Consider the following 22260-nt stretch of genomic DNA (forward strand, 5'->3'; position numbering starts at 1 on the left):
TATGAAAAAAGCAGACTAAATGATAAAGCGCCAAAAGGAACAAAATTCAAGCCAAAAATCCTCGTACGTTAGGCATGAAAATTTGGTGGTGAATCATGTCCCACACCAGGGCTATGACCAGGTGTTGTTGGGCGAAACGCATCACCTTCACCAACCTTATCATCGTTAATGGTGTACCAACCAGGGGAAGGAGGCTGTGGACTCCTCAATAAGGCTCTAGGAATGGCTGGTGGTGGATGAATGTTATTCCCTGAGAGTGCCATTGACCCATAGTTATGTTGAAGAATAAGGATTACAAGTAAGGTTAACATAACGGTTTTCTCTTCCATGTTGGTAGATAGGAAAAAATTGAGTTTCACTAGAGAAGAGAAAAACAACAGAAGGTTCTTCAATGAAAACAGTACGTACTAGTTAACGATAATTAACTAACTGCTTCAAATGCCACTCTCTGATGCCTCTAATCACCTAGCTGAGAGTGCTATTTAACAAGACTGTGTACGGACTACGTACGTACGTTCCCATGTGCAGTCACATTTCTAAGCCTTCAACTTGATCATAAAAGAAGGGTTTATTAATGTCCTAATTCAACTTGATCCTAAAAGAAGGGTTTAAGGTTCTAAAACCTTCAACTTGATCATAAAAGAAGGGTTTAATGCACATGGATATGTCTCTTCTAAATACAAATATATGAGCAGAAAGATAAAGGAATAAGAGTAAGCATTGGAATATTTCCCCAAGAAGCAAGTCCAGCGTTTCTTGGTACTTCACTAATTTCCTCTTCAGTCAAAAGCATGGTCATCAAATATTAAAGTACAGGGCATTGGTAGTGTGATTAGACAACACTAAGAACCATTAATGGCTGTACTAGCTATTTTCTGCAATCTGATTGAGGCTTAGAATGTTTATTTAAGAAAATGCTTCTTCTACTAAGTAAACTATGGATTACTTGATACTATGTTATCTTCTCTCGATCTCCGGTTTTTTGTTATGAAAGAACTGGTATATATAATTTACTATATATATGCAACTGAATTCACCAATATAGGTGTTAATGTTATGGTATGGTCGGCCCCAGCGTGTTTTGTCCACCATTGTCATGGTCGGCTACAGTGATTATACATAAAAAGGCCTTTTAGCGGCAATAAATATTGTTTTTAGCGGCAATAAAAATGGCCGCAATGGGTTTTACCGGCAACCATAATTCCACTGTTGTATCGGGGGAGATAAAGGCTTTGCCGACGACTAAACTGGGCACCGAACAAAGTCGTCACCTTTCGGCAACGATAATTTGCGGCATTAACTATTGCTGCCTTCTCAGCATGAGACCTTGAAAAGGAATAGACGAACCCGAACCGAAATCTTCTCCCGATCTTGCAATGACCCTGCACAAAAATCCTCCCAATCGAGCAAAAAGGGCTCTGATTTAGGGATAGCCCACTGGCTTTGAGATTCCATCCATGAACAGAGTGTATATCCCCACAAAAAATTACCCACTCCGCCTCGTCTCTTCTCCATCTATCCCTTTCGCTGTAAGATCAAGTTTTGATCTAGTAGTACAACTCTATGTTTTGATGATTACATGGTAACTATTATGTATGAACAATTATGATACTCTAACGTTGTTTTCTGAGTGTTCATATGACAGGCCAAGACTCTGGTCCTATTTCACATAATTCAGAAGCACAATGCTCAAAGAGTAACCTCTGCAACGCTTTCGCACACATTATGTTCAATCTGAACAGTAGATCAAGCTTTAGAAGATCTGAAGATTATAAAGCTCTGATATGGATTCAGCTCACTAGAAGCTCTGAAGGATCAGAAGCTCTCACTACCAGAAATTCCCCGTTTAGTTACTGATTTAGTGACCGGTTTATTTCGGTCACAGTTGTGACCGAATTTGTGACCGATTTAAGGTTATTATTTTACTACCTCCAAACTTGAATGGTTAGTGACCGATTTAGAGACTGAAAAGTTTGTGACTGATTATTTCGTCACTATTCTAAGAAATTCAATTCCTCGCTACTTTTGTGACGAATAATTCTGTCACTAATTCCGTCGCTATAATTGTTTAATATATAAAATTTTTTAAACATCATACAAAATGTATCAAGAGTAAGGTTCGAACATGGGCCTCTAGGGAGGAGAGATCCTTACATGACTTAAAGTTGCCACCCGGACTAAGATCTTTTTTTTAACAAAGTTAGCGTTATTTATTTTATAAACTTTCTCTATCAGTTGAAACTAAATCCCCTATTACTAAACATTGAACCCTAACTTTTTCTCTCTACTCCTTCGACCTCATCCATTGCTCACCGACGCGCATCACTCCATAGCTCTCCACTGCAGCTGCAACGTCCACTGTGGCTAAAGCGTCCGCCGCGGCTCCTCCTCCGCGGCTCCTCCTCTAACTTAGGTAGCGTCTCAGCATACTAAAGGCATCTTTGTCTTCAACATTTTCTCTCATAAATGGACTTAGCCACTTGTCAACCGAATTGGAGGAGGGTAATTGTTGATGCTTGCTTAAGATATGTTGGAGGAAACTTTGTAATGGACAATTGACATTCGTAGATCTACTGCTTAGTTGTGGTTATTTTTGCTTCTAGGTATTTTGTTTTAAGATGTTCTGCTTTTACTTGCTTTAGTTCTGAATTTAAAATGCTTTTCTTTTTTCTTTTCCTTAGTTTATATCCTTTTTTGCAGGATATAATTAAAGGCCTTCCAAAGCACTTGAAGATTGTTGATCTTTCTGGAGTATGTTTTAAGTAACTAGGTCTCTTATTTTTCTCTAAAATATTATTTTCATATAGAATATGAATCAAGTTTTGCTTCAGATCACAATGGTAAATGACTCATTTTGTAGGATTTTCGTCTAAGAGATATTTCCGAGTACGAAGAGTGGTATGGTCAGCCACACAGGGCACTAGATTTGCAGGTGGGAGTTGTCATATTCAACTATAAAAAGAAATCATTTATCTTGATCAACTATTTTGTTTTCTTCATCAATATAGCACATTGTCAATCTATAGGCTTCTAATTTGTTTATTTCATTGAACCTTGCTTAACAAACTGTTGAACCTGTTCTATGTTATATATCTGTTGATGTAAGATGCTAGACTCTGAATTTGACTTGTTAACTTTGATTTCTATGCATATCTAAGAATCAAAAAGCTTAAGTTAATTTTTTGTTCTTTAATAAAAAATCAAATGAAGTTTTCTTCAAAACCAACTATTCTTTTTGTGATTTTATTCTTCATGCTGAGTTAATCTAGTTATTTGTATCCAGAAAGAAGCTATATATGGACTGACAGAGGTTTCAAGGGAGGAAGTAAAGAGTGCACGCCTAGTTGCTAATCTTGGTTGTTATCCAACTTCCATTCAACTTCCTCTTGTCCCACCGATAAAGGTTAGGAATGTTTCTTTGCTTTATAAAATGCACACTCTGAATAATAGAGTGAGTGACTTTTCTACCTCTTTTTATTTTAGTAGCTTCTTAAGATGAATAAAGTAATATACATTTATGTTGTGTTCCAATGGTTCTTTGTCTGTGACTTGTATCTACTAGTCCTTGCTTTGTATGAAACAACTTGGGCTTTTGCTTCTTATGCTTTGACATATTTTGGATCTATATCCCCTCTAATGTGGTGTTTGATTCACAGTGACTCATGAATATAGTTATGTTGATGATCATTTGACATTGACAAGTTATTTTTTATTTGAAAATGCTGCATCTAACTTATTTTTCATTTTTACCTCGTGAAGTATGACTTTAAAATGACTAGATATTTCGATTTCATTTAAGGGTAGTTGTTTGAACTTTTTTCAATTAATTCATCTTATTAGCTTATTTATTGTTCCTCCATTCTAGTGTAATGGTTTTGCTTGATGTGACAGAATATGGACATTTTTCAAATCCGTGGTTGGATGTATAATAGACTTATGCCTGACCAATGTGGCGTTACAAATGAATTTATGAATGGAGTAAAAGAATTTATTGCTTTTGCATGCCAAAAGAAGACTCAAGTAGTGGAAAAATTAGATGTCCTTGCCTTAGATGCAGAAATCTCAAGTATTTAAATCCTGAAGAAGTCGAAATTCACCTTTATAGGAAAGGATTTGTACGTGATTATTGGTATTGGACATGTCATGGAGAAAGTGATCCAACTTTATGTGTAGCATTTAATACTTTTCAAAGTACTAGTGGCATTGCACAAGAGGGTCCAAGTACTAGTGGCATTGCACAAGAGGGTCCAAGTACTAGTTGCACTAGACAGGAGGGTCATAATGAACAGTTTGATAGATTTGAGAGTATGGTTTATGATGCTGTTGATCCGGAGTTTCGAATGCATCCTGATCAACAAACCGATGAAGCTCCAAGTAAAGATGCTCAAGATTTTTATGATTTACTACACGCAGCCCAAAAGCCACTGTGGTCGGGATGTAAACACACAGAACTATCCTTTGTAGTTAGAATGATGACAATTAAATCAGAGGGAAACATTTCTCAACGATCTTTCAATGAGACGGTGTCGCTCATCAAGGAGTTACCTCCTGAAGATAATGTTATTCCTGAAGATTTTTATCAGACAAAGAAAATTGTGTAAAAACTTGGTCTTACTGCAAAAAAAATAGATTGTTGTGAACAGGGTTGTATGTTGTTCTACACTGGTGATGATATGCAATTAAAGGCATGCAAGTTTTGTGGTAGACCTTGTTATCATCAGAAAAAAGGTTGGTAGGGATAAATACAAGGAAGTTCCTGTGAAGCGAATGCATTATTTACCCCTTATTCCTAGACTTAAGAGATTATATGCCTCAATGAGTTCTGCACCACACATGAGTTGGCATCATGAAAATAGACGACAACCAGGAGTGTTATGTCATCCATCAGATGGAGAAGCATGGAAAGAATTTGATCGAAAAAATCTTGATTTGGCAAAAGAACCTAGAAATGTGAGGTTGGGGTTATGTTATGATGGTTTCGTGCCATTTGGTAATGCAGCAAGACCTTATTCTTGTAGGCCGGTAATTGTTACTCCTTATAATCTTCCTCCTGAACTATGCATGACAACTCCCTACATGTTTTTCACATTGATTATTCCTGGGCCCGATAATCCAAAAGAAAAAATTGATGTGTATTTGCAGCCACTGATAGATGAGTTGAAATTGTTATGGAATGAAGGTGTGCTGACATATGGCATATCAAAGAAGCAAAATTTTATGATGAAAGCTGCATTATTGTGGACTATTAATGATTTTCCTGCATATGGTATGCTATCGGGTTGGAGCACTGCGCGAAAATTAGCATGTCCATATTGCATGAATCAATCAAAGGCTTTCTGGCTGAAACATGGTGTTAAATGTTCTTGGTTTGATTTCCACCGTCAGTTCTTGCCCATGGATCATGCATACAGAAGAAACAAGGATGCATTTTACAAGAATCGAGTCGTGACGTCTATTGCTCCACGAAGATTAACAGGGGATCAAATGTGGGAAGAAGTTTCTAATGTACCAAAAGTTACTGAGACTCAACCTTGTGTTTGTCCTGGATATGGTGTATCTCATAATTGGATAAAACAAAGCATCTTTTGGGAGTTACCATATTGGAAGTCCAACTTAATAAGGCATAATCTGGACATGATGCATATTGAGAAAAATGTATTTGAAAATGTCTTTAATACGGTGATGGAAATCAAGGGCAAGACCAAAGATAATGTTAAAACAAGAATGGATTTGAAAGAGTATTGTAGGCGAAGGGAACTAGAATTAGTAGAAAACCCTGGTGGAAAACCTTTAAAGCCTAAAGCAAAATTTGTTTTGTCCAATGAGCAACAAATGTTAGTTTGTAAATGGGTTAGTGAGCTGAAAATGCCCGACGGATATTCCTCAAATTTGAGTAGATGTGTAAACATAAGGGAAGGGAATTTCATTGGAATGAAAAGTCATGATTATCACATCTTTATGGAGCGTTTGTTGCCAATTGCTTTTAGTGCACTACCACTTCAAGTGTGGAAGCCTATAGCCGAGTTGAGTAAATACTTTAAGGATTTGTGCTCAAGTACATTGCAATTGAGTGACTTGTTGCTGATGGAACAAAATATCATCATTACAACATGTAAGTTGGAACGAATCTTTCCACCAGGTTTCTTTAATTCAATGGAGCATTTGCATATTCATCTAGTGTAACACCCCGATTTCGGTGGCGTCACTTTAGTAACCAAAATAAACTTAATGCGGAAAAACGTAAATATATTTTTTTTTTATGACAACTAAGACTGAAATAAATAAAAACCCAAATGCGAAAGGTAACAGAACTAATACACAATACATATAACATTCCCCGCTGAAAGTAGCGACCTCGTCACGAGTAACCTCCAGTGACGGAAAGTAGAAAAGTGTAACGCCCATAGGCAAAATGTACAATCCCCAAAATGATAGGTCAAGTGTCAGCAACACAAGCCCTCCAAAAATAAGAATAAGTCAGAGCTAGGACACTAACACCCACCCTTAGTAGACTCTAAACACCCATCCCCCATACTTCCATCATCGACTCTCATCTGGTCATGCATGAAGTCCGGGTCCACGTCAAAGGCTTAGTAGTAGTCATTTCGCTCCGGGTCTTCCCCGAATGACGAAAAATCACGAAAGAATCCATCGACGACATCTGACAAAAAGGGCATACATAGCCCCCCAAACACAGGTAGCACGCGCAAGGGTCAACTTACGGAATATAGTATAGAGAATACAAGACAACAGGTAAAGTATAAGGGGTATAGATATATATGTTATATATATACATATAAGTTCTGCATTGTCTACCCTAAGGTTTAAACATAGCATGTTATCAACACTCTAGTACAATTCCATCATCAAAGCACATAACGATATCTATCAACATCTACTCATCAAAACACATAACGATGTTTATCAACATCAACTCATCAAAACACATAACGATGTTTATCAACATCAACTCATCAAAACACATAACGATACAATTAGAGTGCATGATATGTCAATGCAACGTCACTCTCGACGGTTCCAGAAAGAGTAGGCTGGGCACGTTTGAGTCGGTCCTAACACTGGCATTGTGTCGACCATAACTCCCGAGTGTCACTTACAACCTTGACATAGCCGGATCAGTCCTAACCCTGCGGGTCGGCTTTTCCCTCCGCTATGCCCGACAATCAACAGGTCGATCCTAACCTCACGGTCGATCATATCCCCCGTCGATGTCCGAATTACCCGAAGGTATAAACTGTACCCGAAGGCATAAACTGTACCCGAAGGCATAAACTGTACCCGAAGGTATAAACTGTACCCGAAGGCATAAACTTAACTCATGATGATTCTTCGAATCATCCGACTCATCTCCATCCGATGGTCAAAAACTGCTCAGCGAGCAAAGAGTATCGACATACTCGAAAACTATCAGTCTCCCGGCTTATCCCTCGGATAGCCCAACGACATAACTGCTCCCACAGCACAAGAGTATCAACATACTCAAAACTTCTCAACTTTCTCAACACTTGAATCCGACGACACTTCTCGTTTTCCAAAACTAAGATCTTCATCCTAAGCTTCCTTTCGGGTTTATTATCATTATTTGAAGGTTTTAGAGGTTGTTTAATGTCTTATGAGTTTTCTTTACAAAATGAGATCCTTTTAATCTTATCGCGAATCTTATAAGTTTCCGGGATCTCCAAATCCCAAATGACTCCAGAGAATGTCTCGATCCATAAACACCATAACAAGGCCCGAATCTCATTCGCCCTATCAAACTTTCTCAAAACTCTCAAAATAAAATCGGCATGACCTGCCCGCTATCCTCACCATTCAGAATCTCAGTTTCTAGTGCAAAGCATAGTTAAATCATCACAGTCATCAATCATGTCATATATCAATGCATCTCAGAATAAACACGTAGCACTTAGCATATAAATCATGCACCACACATCCTAGATTACCCACATAGCACATAGCATGTAAGTCAATCTCAAAAACATAGTAGCAGATGCATCATCTACATTGTCAGCCGAAGCCTCAGAAAACATTTTCCCAATCATACACAAACAAGTGCATAAACAGTAAATCAAGTCGAATGCGTCGACACCTAAAGCATTAGCTAGTAAGGTAAGTTGCCCTTACCTTAGCCAATTTTCTTCCTAAACTGCAACTCCAATCCTATCACATCTTTGTTTTCCGCGTTGGCTCGCTTCCTTCTATTCTTTAGCTTCGTCGCAAGGCGTTTTCGTCCTTCGTACCCTTCACAAGTTCACATACTAAACCTTAGCCAATCTTTCTAGCTCACTTAGGCTAAATGCACAAACTTTATGTTTCAAGGACTAAAGTCCAAAGATAAAATATTTGTGAGTTTTAAAGAAAGGACCTTAAAAAAACACATTTCGCAAACAACTCCTCAACTTTTAAATAATTCAACCCTAGTCCCTTGATAAGCACATAATCACGAAAAGGTCCTCGCATAAAAGTAAGTTCTTTTTCAACCCTCAATCTTTTATAAATTTATCAAACAACCCCCAAGACTTTTAAAACTCCAGTTTAACCCAAAACTTCTCAGCCTCTTGTGCTTTAATCCTAAAGTTTTCCCACAATAAACTTTTAGTCCATAAACTTAACTTATGATTTTCACTAAACAAAAACAAGTTTCAGAATTGATTTTCCAAACCCAAAACACATGCCATAGGCTCGGCCACATCTACATAACCATGTATAAATTTTCCTTTTTCCTAAAATCACTTCCAAAGCCATTTCTTTTACATTTTAAAAAAATAAATAATCAAGGCTTAAACTAAAATCATTAAAATCTCAAAATCACTTAACTCAAAAAAACAACTTTTTAGAAAACTAATCGGTGAAATCCATAGATCCGGTGATGGGGAATAACATTTGTAAAAGCACTTTGGAAAAACTCTAATTGAAAATTTTACAAAGACAAGAACTCAACCTTTTTGGAAATAAAAACCATGGTTCACTAGATCCTTTCCATAGTCATAACTTTAATGAAGATACTAGGTGTGGAAACTAAAAGGGTAAATTTAATTGACTAAAAAGATGATCAAAGAAAACAGAAGAAGTTTTACCATAAAATTGGAAGATGAAGATGATGGTGCTGCACAAGAGTGGAATCACGTGAGGGAGGAAAAGGGACCATGATGTGCGTTTTTTTATGCTGCCCAGGGGAAAGAAAAGAGAGGAAGAATAAGTGGAAAGAATTGGGGAGCTGCAGCAAAAGAAATAAAAAGAAAGGAAATGAATAAATATTGAAGTCTGGTGGTGATGCTTCTGAGAGAGAGAACGTGAGTTGCAACAAGTGGTAAGATATATATATATATAGAAATAGAGAAGAAGAAGAATAAGAAAGAAAGATTATGGTCTGCTGCAAGAGAAAGAAAGAAACGTGACAAATGAAAGAAAAGGAGGGAGTGAACGTGAGTCACAGAGGATGAGGATGGATTATTAGATATTTAGGGAAGATATTTATAAAACCGGTACGAATTGATTTAGACACTGAAGAATTTAGCTCACAAAGTTAAGAGAAAAATATAGAGTTGATATATTACTATACCAAAAATTATGAGAGACTCTATGAAATAATGAAATATAAGTTTGGATCACTTTGAGCAAATTAAAATGATCCATGGACAAAGAAATGAGTAAAAACTGAGCTAAATAATATTTGTGAGACGATCAGAATAAATATGAAGTTGTCATATTATGCATCAGAGTTAAGTATCTCTCTATAAAATGTCGATACTTGTTCCTGGTTCATTTAAGTGAGAAAATAGCTTGAACGTAGTATGGGTTGAAATATGCCGCAAAACTACTTTTTGCGTTTGACGTCGGATGAAGAAACTTCCTTCTGAAGAAAGATTGGAATCATCGAAAGAAATGGGTCGCGCGTGTGGAATCTTCGTTTGAAGCTCCGAACAGAAAAAGTCTTCATCGTCCGTTGATTCTAGGGTTTCTGAACTATCAGGGTTTCGGTTTCGGAAAACTTCCGAGTATTGGAATTTGTCGTTCGTACATTCCAGGGTTCCATATCGAAACGCTCGTTTATAGACGAATAAGAGAAGTTCTAACATTTCTCTGAAGATTTTTGGAATTAGTTTCCATCGTGCCTTAAAGAGTAAATTAGCTATTTACTAGCGTTCTTGACCTAGGTTAAAGCGAATGTTAGTCGTGCTATAACTTCTATCGATTTTGATATAATACTTAGACTTTTCCTGAACTTTCTCCTTCATAAATTTATTCCATTCCATAAACTCTTGTTCAGGTTTCCCTTCACGATCCATCAAATCTAATCGTGAATAGGAATTTTATTTACTCCTCCTAAACTTAAAAACTTGGGTCTTACATCTAGCTTATGAAGCAATAGCAGGGGGTCTCATTCAATATCGATGGATGTATCCTTTAGAGAGGTAATTATTTACATATTATAATGCACAAGTATTAATTGGTCGTATTAATTATGAGTTAATGATATTTTATCATTTTAGGTACTTGGGGAGGTTGAAACGAATGGTTAAAAACAAATCACGGGTAGAAGGGTCTATTTGTGAAGCATATCTATGTCAAGAGACTTCTCATTTTTGTTCATACTACTTTGAGTCTCATGTCCAATCAGCGAGAAATAGAGTTGGTCGAAATGATGTTTGTAAGGCCCAAGTTTTTAAACTTATGCCAAGTAAATAGAATCCTATTCACGATTAGGGTTGATGTATCGTGAAGGGAAACCTGAACTAGAGTTTACCAAATGAAATAAATGTATGAAGGAGAAAGTTCAGGAAAAGTCTGAGGATCGTATCGAAGTCGATAAAAGGTATAGCACGATCGATATACGCTTAAACCTAGGTCAGAAACCCTAGTATATAGCTAGTTTTCACTTAAAGTCACGATGGAATTTAATTCCAAAAATATTCAGAGAAATGTTAGAACTTCTCTTAATCCATATATAACAATCGTTCGAGGCGAAACTCTAGGATCTACGAACGTCCGATTCCAATCATCGGAAGTTTGCCGAAACCGAAACCCTGGTATTTCAAAACCCTAGAATCACCCGACAATGAAGACTTTTTCTATTCGGAACATCAAATGAAGATTATACACGCGTACACCCATTTCTCTTGATGATTTCAATCTTTCTTCAGAAGGAAGTTTTCTATTCCGACATTCGATGCAAAAAGCAACTTATCGGGTAAAATAGTTTTACACCGACTTTGCATTAGTTACCAAAAATACAAGGAGACCTCATTTTAGTTTTGGAATTCTTTCGCCAAAACATAACTTAGAATTCACGGAGAATGAAGCCGGAAAAATCAGATTCGCGAAACTTTCATTTTCCCGCGTTTTGCCAACCTCTATATATAGCAAGAAAGGTGAGAAAAATCACAAAAACTCCTCCATTTTCTCTCCAAGGCCGCGAGCTCCATTGAAGGAAGGGGAAGAAGAGATTTTCTTCATTTCTTGCTTGATCATCGATTAAACAGTTGCTACTTCAAGGTTTCGAGGTATAGTCGCTAATCCTTACCTCTGATCGCTTTTTCCATAGCTTTTCTCTAGACTTTTCTGTGCTCATAGTTTTGAGGTTTTTGCAAAACTATCCTGAATACTTCATTTTTGATTCTAAACATCTTCCCTACGTGCCCAAGAGCACTTCTGCCGGATTAGTTTTTCCGTTATGTCGCCGAAATTCCGCCGGAATCAATTTTAGCATCAAATACCCATTTTGGGGCAAAGCTTCGTCCTTTGGGCTGAAAACTATCGCCTTAGCTTAGTGCTAGTAGGATTAGTTGTCATAAACGTCGTTGGTGACGTCCCCATCCAATTTGCTTTTCGAAATTTCAGTTTTGAATTTCTGAGCTAAAAATAGTGACCAAAATACCCCTGCGACAGTTTTTGATCCGATAATTTTTCCGAGTTTAGAATACCCTTAGTTACGGCTAATGAAAGCATAGGAACCAAGTTTGATCGAAGAAAAATCGAACCCTACAATTTCCAAAAATGGCCGAGCACTCTAAGGGGGAGGGAGGAAAATTCCTTTTTCGAAAACTTGTCCTTTCGCGCTAGATTATCGTACCTCGGAGTATGTATTACTTCGGGTAACCTTAGTGAGCATTGATAGCTTAGTTTCCGATAGATTTTGATAGAATTCTGTGGTTTTACTTTAAAGGTGCTTTTGAGGAATTTCCAGAGGAGCAAGGCTTTGATTGTGAAGAAGTGTTAGAAGATCACCCTGGAGAACCTACAGGTGAGGGCTACTCACTGAATCTCTAGTTAATGCTTAGGGTCGATGCTTTCGACATTGATTTACTGTTTATGCACTTGTTTGTGCTTGATTGGAAAAATGTTTTCTGTGGCTTCGGCTGACAATGTAGATGATTCATCTACTGAATGTTTTTGAGAGTGAATTACATGCTAAGTGCTAAGTGGGTAATTTAGGATGTGTGATGCATGCCTTATATGCTAAGTGCTACGTGGTTATTGCATAATATGTTGATATATGACATGTTGATTGATTGTGCTGAGTTAATTATGCTTTTGCAATGAAATCTGAGATTCTGAGTAGGGAGAATAGCGGGCAGGTCATGCCGATTTTATTTTGAGAGTTTTGAGAAAGTTTGATAGGACGAATGAGATTCGGGCCTTGTTATGGTGTTTCATGGATCGAGACATTCTCTGGTGTCATTTGGGGATTAGGAGATCCCGAGAACTTATAGGATTTGCGATAAGACTAAAAGGATATTATTTTGTAAAGAAAAACTCATAAGACATTAAACAACCTCTAAATCTTCAAATAATGATATTAAACTCGAAAGGAAGCTTAGGATGCAAATCTTAGTTTTGGAAAACGAGAAGTGTCGTCGGATCCAAGTGTTGAGGAAGTTGAGAAGTTTTGAGTATGTTGATACTCTTGTGCTGTTGGAGCAGCTGTGTTGTTGGACTATCCTGGGGATAAGTCCGGGAAATTGATTGTTTCCGAGTATGTTGATACTCTTGCTCGTTGAGCAGTTTTGACCATCGGATTGAGATGAGTCGGATGATTTGGAGATCATCATGAGTTATGTGTGTTGTTGAAAGATGTGTCTTTTGTCGCAGAATCGACTGTTACCTTAGGGTAAGTTTTTAGAGACATTAATTTAGCTAGAACACGTGGCGACGTGTCGAGTGAGGTCGGAGACGCTGTTTGACTGATCATCCTGCATTCATGCAACATTAATGAGGTATTAACACAGGACGTACTCTGGACCTCGTCGGATTCCAAAATGGTCATAAGACCCGGATTTCCGTGTAAGAGCGTTTGTAGACGACTCTTGTAGCAGACCGAAATGGCAGACCTACGGGTTACGGCTGATCTGACTACCGTTGTTGTTGGAGTAAGAGGCACGCGGGCCGAAATGGTCCCACCGTGGCTGGTGTTAGGGCTGATCCGTTTGATGTCCATCCCTTCCGGAATGCATGTGGTTAACTGGGCTAACCGTCATTTGCATATCATGCAACATGCATACTAATTTAGTTGTTGAGTGTGATTGTTACTTGTTAATCCTATCTGGAACATGTTAAGTGTTATTATTGTCGTTTAAGTTCTTTGTGGAATATGCAACCCTAGGATGTTATCCCTAGCTATAAGCCTAAGTGGCTATTTCTTATCTGTATCTATTGGTGATATTAATTATATAATTCTTTGGAGTTGACCCTCGCGTCTTCTGTGTGTGTTTTGGCGGACAACGCCCTTTGTCAGATGTCCATTGCGGACTGGTTCACAATGGTCCACCCTTCGGGGGGGATTAGATACGAGATGATTGACCAGGACGACCCCGGTTCGTGGGTGGTAGACCCCGCTAGCCATCGAGCGACGTACTCGGGGCGGATTATGGAGGACCATGTAGATAAGGTAGGAGTCTTGACGTCAGGAGTGCTGCGGAGATGCACTGTCAGCTTCAACTTGCCACCAGGTGTGCACTGCGGACCAGGATTAGGAGGAGCACCACCACCACCGTCGTCTTCGGATGATGAGGACCCCTCAGAGGAGGAGCCTGTGGGAGTGCATTCAGCAGAGTCCAGTTCACCCACCGTTGCTGTTATAGATGATCATGGATCGGGCCCAAAGCCCGTGAGTTCAGCACCGGAGCGCATCGCGGTTGCGAGAGGAGGACGGGTAGTGTATGTAGACTTGGTCGTTCTGGATTCAGATTCAGACGACGATCATACTAGCACGTAGGTTTTAGTGCTGGTATGAGCTCCTCGAGATAGGATTAGTGTAGGAGTAGAGTCTTAGCTCTAACTGTCATTTGTTTCCTTTGGGACAGGGTAGTTTCCCACCGATAGCTTTTTGTGTGGTTTCTTTACGGGAATCACAGAGTTGGTTGGACTTAGGAGGTCTTATTTTCAGACCATTGGGTCAGCTTATTCTCAGTTTTGAGGGATGGTGTTGCGGACACTTCACCTTTATATTTGGTTTGTACATGTTGCCTACGGGCGTTACATCTTTCTCTTTTCCGTCACTGGAGGTTACTCGTGACGAGGTTGCTACTTACAGCGGGGGCTGTAATATATATTGTGTATTAGTTCTGCTATCTCTCGCTTTTGCGTTTATTTATTTTAGTCTTGTTTATATTATCGAAAAAAAAATATTCACGTTTTTCCGCATTAAGTTAATTTTTTGGTTACTAAAGTGACGCCACCGAAATCGGGGTGTTACATTGTGGTATCAGAGCACGGTCGAGTCTTTCGGGAGTTGTTGGGGAATAGGTCTTCTGTGCTAGGTTGTGTGACTCTGCAAAGAGTGAAAATTGATTGTCTGCAAGCGATTCTTCGCTTAGAATTGATTGAAGTTATTGCTTAATCATATTGTATATTATGCTAGATGCTATCTTATGATGAGTACTAACTGTTTGTTTCATTTAACAGAACATGGTGAATACTAATCAGTTAGCCGAGATGATGGCCACTATGGCCCAAGCGGTGACGGCACAAGCGAACGATAACGCTATGAGGCGTGCTGCTGAAGAAGCACGTGACCAGCATCAGCGCCAGAGGGAAGTAACTCTGGACCAAAACAAAGGCCTGAATGATTTCAGGAGGCAAAACCCACCAAAGTTCTCTGGTGGTACTGACCCAGATACAGCTGATCTCTGGATCCAGGAAATCGAGAAGATTTTCGGTGTATTACAAACTGCTGAGGGTGCCAAGGTGGGCATGGCAACTTATCTGCTGCTCGGTGATGCTGAGTACTGGTGGAAGGGCACCAGGGGAATCATGGAAGCCAACCATGAAGAGATTAACTGGAACTCTTTCCGGACCGCATTTTTGGAGAAGTATTTTCCAACAAGTGCCCGGGATGAGAGGGAGGCACAGTTTCTAACACTCCGTCAGGCAGGTATGTCGGTACCAGAATTTGCTTCGAAGCTAGAGTCTTTGGCGAAGCATTTTCAATTCTTTAATGATCATGTTGACGAGCGCTACATGTGCAAGCGCTTTGTTAATGGACTGAGGCCTGATATTGAGGACTCAGTGAGGCCGCTGGGAATCATGCGATTCCAATCGTTGGTTGAGAAAGCCACGGAAGTGGAACTGATGAAGAACCGGAGGCTAAACCGGACTGGAACTGGAGGGCCGATGAGGTCGGGCTCTCAGAATGTTCAGAACAGAGGGAGGTTTCAAAACAGGAGGCCGTATCAGCGTCCTGCTGGTAGAGGATCTGCTTCAGGATCTTATAGGCCCATGGTGGGTGCTGCTGGTGGTTCTGGAGGTCAGACTCAGAACAGGGAGCTGACTTGCTTCAAGTGTGGGAAACCGGGGCACTTTGCTCGTGCTTGTCCCGACACGAGACCTCAATGCTACAACTGTAACAAATTGGGGCATACTGCTGCACAGTGCAGGGTACCAAAAGCGGAACCAACCGTCAACACTGCTCGGGGAAAGCGTCCTGCAGCTAAAGCGAGAGTCTACACCATGGATGGTGAAGATGCTGAGGGGGTTGATGGACTGATTAGAGGAGACTGCGAGATTGACGGTAATCTCCTATCTGTACTTTTTGATTCCGGTGCAACGCATTCATTTATCTCTAGAGAATGTGCGATCAGATTAAGACTTCCTATTACTGCTTTGAGCTTCGATCTTATAGTTACCACTCCTGCCAAAACTCTACTTGCTAATACAACATGTATGTACTGTTCGGTAAAATATAACAATAGAGACTACCATGCTAACCTAGTATGCCTAACTCTTAAGAACCTAGATGTTATCCTAGGAATGGATTGGTTGTCCCGTTATCATTGTCTTTTGGACTGCAACCGAAAGAGAGTGGTATTTCCTGATTCGGATCTTTCCGAGTATCTATCTGACAACCACATTAGCGTCTCTTTGAACGGGGGATCTCAAGAGTATTCCGTTTTACTGAGCTTGGAGAGTAAAGGGAATCCGGAAGTTGATAATATTTCAGTGGTGAGAGACTTCACGGATGTATTTCCTGGCGATGTACTTGGATTGCCGCCTGTACGCGACATTGAGTTTGCTATTGACATCGTACCGGGAACAGGGCCGATTTCGATTGCACCATATCGTATGGCACCTGCGGAGCTAGTGGAATTGAAGTCCCAACTAGAAGATCTTTTGTCGAAGGGATTTACCCGACCAAGCGTTTCACCTTGGGGAGCGCCAGTCTTATTGGTGAAGAAGAAGGACGGGAAATCGAGATTATGTGTCGACTACCGACAAATGAACAAGGTAACCGTCAAGAATAGGTATCCGTTACCTAGGATTGATGATTTGATGGATCAACTGCGAGGAGCTGCAATATTCTCAAAGATCGATCTGAAGTCGGGTTATCATCAAATCAGAGTCAAGACTGAGGATTTCCAGAAGACGGCATTCAGAACCCGTTATGGACACTATGAGTACTTAGTGATGCCATTTGGAGTGACGAACGCACCTGCAATATTCATGGATTACATGAATAGGACTTTCCATACATTCTTAGATCGGTTCGTCGTGGTGTTCATCGATGATATTCTGATCTACTCAAAGAATGCTGAGGATCATGAAGGGCACTTGCGTCAAGTTTTACAAGTGCTGAGGGAGAAGGAGTTGTACGCCAATCCTTCTAAATGCGAATTTTGGCTCGAAGAGGTAAAATTCTTAGGCCATGTGATCTCTAAGGAGGGTATAGATGTGGACCCAGCAAAGGTAGAGACGGTATTGTCATGGGAACGGCCAAAGACAGTGACTGAGATCAGGAGTTTCGTTGGGTTGGCGGGATATTATCGTCGTTTCATCGAGAATTTCGCCAAGATTGTTGGACCTTTGACTCAACTGACGAGGAAGGATCAACCTTTTGCATGGACTGAAGCGTGCGAAACTAGTTTTCAGACGATGAAGGAACGTTTGACGACGTCCCCTGTACTCTTTCTACCGCAACCAGAGGAACCTTATGAGGTATACTGTGATGCTTCGCATCAAGGCTTGGGATGTGTGCTGATGCAACATCGGAAGGTGGTTGCTTATGCTTCAAGACAACTGAAGGTTCATGAAAAGAATTATCCAACTCATGACTTAGAGCTAGCTGCCATCGTATTTGCGCTGAAGATTTGGAGACATCACTTATATGGATGCAATTTCACCATATTCAGTGATCATAAGAGCTTGAAGTACTTGTTTGAGCAGAAGGAGCTGAACATGAGACAACGTCGGTGGATGGAATTTCTCAAGGATTATGAGTTCACTCTGCAATATCATCCTGGAAAGGCGAACGTTGTTGCTGATGCCTTGAGCAGGAAGATGCATATCTCGTCGATGATGGTGAAAGAGTTGCAATTGCTGGAACAATTTAGAGATTTGAGCTTGGATGTGAGATTATCCGAGGGAGAACTGAAGTTCGGAATGATCAGAATTGCCAATGGATTGATGGAAGAAATCCGAGACCAACAGTTACAAGATGAGTTTCTGCTCGGGAAAAGGAATTTGGTAAGTCAAGGTAAAGACCCGGAGTTCAAGATAGGAAATGACAATATCCTACGGTGTAAGGATAGAGTTTGCGTACCTAACAACCCTGACTTGAGGAGGTTGATTATGGACGAGGGTCACAAGAGTAAGTTGAGCATTCATCCTGGAATGAAAAAGATGTATCAGGACTTGAAGATGAATTTTTGGTGGCCAGGAATGAAAAGGCAAGTGGCTGAGTATGTAGCTGCATGTTTGACGTGTCAGAAGGCAAAGGTGGAACATCAGAAATCTTCAGGTATGCTACAAAGCTTACATGTACCAGAATGGAAATGGGATAGTATATCGATGGATTTCGTCGTGGCTTTTCCAAGAACTCAGAAGGGATATGATTCTATTTGGGTAATAGTGGATCGATTGACCAAGTCGGCTCATTTTATACCTGTGAGAACTACGTACAACGTGGAGAAACTATCAGAGATATATATATCCGAGATTGTACGACTTCACGGAGTGCCAACAAGTATTGTTTCCGATCGAGACCCGAAGTTTACATCACATTTTTGGGGAGCTCTTCAGGAGGCTTTGGGAACGAGGCTGAGACTAAGTTCTGCTTATCATACGCAGACTGATGGACAAACTGAGAGGACAATCCAGTCGTTGGAGGATTTGCTACGCACTTGCGTGTTAGACAACAAGGGCAGTTGGGATAACCTATTGCCATTGATTGAGTTCACATACAACAACAGTTTTCATACGAGCATTGGTATGGCACCGTATGAGGCTTTGTATGGCCGCAAGTGTAGAACACCCTTGTGTTGGTATCAAGATGGAGAGAATCTGTTAGTAGGACCAGAACTTCTGCAACAGACGACTGAGAAGATCAAGCAGATCAGAGAAAAGATGAAGACTTCTCAGAGTAGACAGAAGAGTTATGCAGATCAAAGGCGCAGAACTCTGGAATTCGAAGAGGGAGACCATGTATTTCTGTGAGTGACCCAGACTACGGGAGTTGGTCGAGCAACCAAGTCAAAGAAGCTTACGCCGAAGTTTATTGGACCTTATCAGATCACTCGTCGAATTGGACCAGTCGCTTATCAGATTGCACTACCTCCATTTCTATCGAACATTCATGACGTATTCCACGTGTCACAACTGAGGAAGTATATTGCGGATCCGACACATGTTATCGAGCTGGATGACATTGAGTTGAAGGATAATCTGTCTTTCGAGACACCGCCAATTAGCATTGGTGACACCAGGATAAAGCAGTTGAGAGGGAAAGAGATCGAGTTAGTGAAAGTCATTTGGAATAAAGACACCGGTGATGCGACATGGGAGCTGAAGGAGAAGATCCAAGAACAGTATCCAGAACTTTTTACTGACCCTTAAGTTTCGAGGTCGAAACTTTCTTTTTGGAGGGTAGTAATGTAAGGCCCAAGTTTTTAAACTTATGCCAAGTAAATAGAATCCTATTCACGATTAGGGTTGATGTATCGTGAAGGGAAACCTGAACTAGAGTTTACCAAATGAAATAAATGTATGAAGGAGAAAGTTCAGGAAAAGTCTGAGGATCGTATCGAAGTCGATAAAAGGTATAGCACGATCGATATACGCTTAAACCTAGGTCAGAAACCCTAGTATATAGCTAGTTTTCACTTAAAGTCACGATGGAATTTAATTCCAAAAATATTCAGAGAAATGTTAGAACTTCTCTTAATCCATATATAACAATCGTTCGAGGCGACAATGAAGACTTTTTCTACGAACGTCCGATTCCAATCATCGGATGTTTGCCGAAACCGAAACCCTGGTATTTCAAAACCCTAGAATCACCCGACAATGAAGACTTTTTCTATTCGGAACATCAAATGAAGATTATACACGCGTACACCCATTTCTCTTGATGATTTCAATCTTTCTTCAGAAGGAAGTTTTCTATTCCGACATTCGATGCAAAAAGCAACTTATCGGGTAAAATAGTTTTACACCGACTTTGCATTAGTTACCAAAAATACAAGGAGACCTCATTTTAGTTTTGGAATTCTTTCGCCAAAACATAACTTAGAATTCACGGAGAATGAAGCCGGAAAAATCAGATTCACGAAACTTTCATTTTCCCGCGTTTTGCCAACCTCTATATATAGCAAGAAAGGTGAGAAAAATCACAAAAACTCCTCCATTTTCTCTCCAAGGCCGCGAGCTCCATTGAAGGAAGGGGAAGAAGAGATTTTCTTCATTTCTTGCTTGATCATCGATTAAACAGTTGCTACTTCAAGGTTTCGAGGTATAGTCGCTAATCCTTACCTCTGATCGCTTTTTCCATAGCTTTTCTCTAGACTTTTCTGTGCTCATAGTTTTGAGGTTTTTGCAAAACTATCCTGAATACTTCATTTTTGATTCTAAACATCTTCCCTACGTGCCCAAGAGCACTTCTGCCGGATTAGTTTTTCCGTTATGTCGCCGAAATTCCGCCGGAATCAATTTTAGCATCAAATACCCATTTTGGGGCAAAGCTTCGTCCTTTGGGCTGAAAACTATCGCCTTAGCTTAGTGTGTAAGACCCAAGATTTTAAGCTTAGAATAAGTGGAAGAGATTTCCATTCACGATTAGGTTTGACGTATTGAGAAGGGAAACCTGAACAAAAGTTTATTAAAGGAAATATATTTATGAAGGAGAAAGTTCAGGAAAAGTTTAAAGAATGCATCGTGATCGATAAAAGTTATAGCGCGATCGTTTTACGCTTAAAACTAGGTCAGAAACCCTAGTATATAGCTAGTTTTCACTTTTAGGCACGACGGAAGTTAATTCCAAAAATCTTCAGAGAAATGTTAGAACTTCTCTTTTTCCATATAACAAAATTGTTTCGAGGCGAAACTCTAGGATCTACGAACATCCGATTCCAATCATCGGAAGTTTGCCGAAAACGAAACCCTGGTTTTTCAAAACCCTAGAATTTCTCGACAATGAAGACTTTTTCTATTCAGAGCTTCAAATGAATATTCTACACGCGTACACCCATTTCTCTTGATGATTTCAATCTTTCTTCAGAAGGAAGTTTTCTATTCCGACATTCGATGCAAAAAGCAACTTATCGGGTAAAATAGTTTTATACCGACTATGCTTTAGTTGCCAAAAATACAAGGAGACCTCTTTATAGTTTTGGAATTCTTTTGCCAAAACATATCTATTAATTCATGGAGAATGAAGCCGGAAAAATCAGATTCGCGAAACTTTCATTTTCCCGCGAATTTCCAACCTTTATATATAGCAAAGAAAGGAAGAAAAACTCAAATTTTCCTCCATTTTCTCTCCTCAAAGCCGCGAGTTCACCAAGGAAGAAGGAGAAGAAGATTTTGTTCAATCCTTGCTTGATCTTTGATCAATCTGTTGCTGCTTCAAGGCTTCGAGGTATAGTCGCTAATCCTTACCTCTGATCGCTTTTTCCATAGCTTTTCTGTAGAGTTTTCTGAGCGGATAGTTTATGGGTTTTTGCAAAACTATCCTGAATCTTTCATTTCTGATTCTAAACCTCTTCTATATGTGCCCAAGATCACTTCTGCCGGATTAGATTTTCCGTTATGTCGCCGGAATTCCGCCGGAATCAATTTTAGCCTTAAATACCCATTTTTGGAGTTTTTGAGGTAAAGCTTCAACCTTTAGGCTGAAAACTATCGCCTTAGCTTAGTGCTAGTAGGATTAGTTGTCATAAACGTCGTTGGTGACGTCCCTGCAAAATTTTATTTTTGGGATTTCAGTTTTGAAAAATCCTAAGTTAAAAATCATGACCAAAATACCCCTGCGACAGTTTTTGATCCGATAATTTTTCCGAGTTCAGAATACCCTTAGTTACGGCTTATGAAAGCATAGGAACCAAGTTTGATCGAAGAAAAATCGAGCCCCATAATTGCACAAAGTGGCCGAGCCCTATTAGGGGGGAGGAGGAAATTTCCTTTTCCGAAAACTTGTCTTTTCGCGCTAGATTATCGTACCTTAGAGTATAGATTACTTCGAGTAACCTTAGTAAGTATCGATAGCTTAGTTTTCGATAGATTCTGATAGTATTTATGTGGTTTTGCTCTAAAGGTGATTTTGAGGAATTCCCAGAGGAGCAAGCCTTTGATTGTGAACAAGTGTTAGGAGATCGTCCTGGAGAATCTACAGGTGAGGGCTTCTCACTGAATCTCTAGTTAATGCTTAGGGTCGATGTTTCGACATTGTTTACTGTTTATGCACTGGAATTGTGTGTGATTGGAAAATGTTTTCTGAGGCTTCGGCTGACAATGTAGATGATTCATCTACTG

General features: G+C 39.7%; 1 long non-coding RNA gene across 1 annotated transcript; it reads right to left on the reverse strand.

The window, feature by feature from the left end:
* Window positions 1-6303: 6303 nt before the first annotated feature.
* Window positions 6304-9956, reverse strand: LOC130715208 (uncharacterized). The gene is made up of 3 exons (XR_009011593.1): window positions 9099-9956; window positions 8146-8262; window positions 6304-6661 (listed from the first exon to the last, which is right to left on the reverse strand). It is a non-coding gene; the product is annotated as an uncharacterized LOC130715208 (long non-coding RNA).
* Between the last annotated feature and the right edge of the window lie 12304 nt (window positions 9957-22260).

The sequence above is a fragment of the Lotus japonicus genome, chromosome 4 (assembly GCF_012489685.1).
Source record: "Lotus japonicus ecotype B-129 chromosome 4, LjGifu_v1.2".
NCBI classification, from domain to species: domain Eukaryota; kingdom Viridiplantae; phylum Streptophyta; class Magnoliopsida; order Fabales; family Fabaceae; genus Lotus; species Lotus japonicus.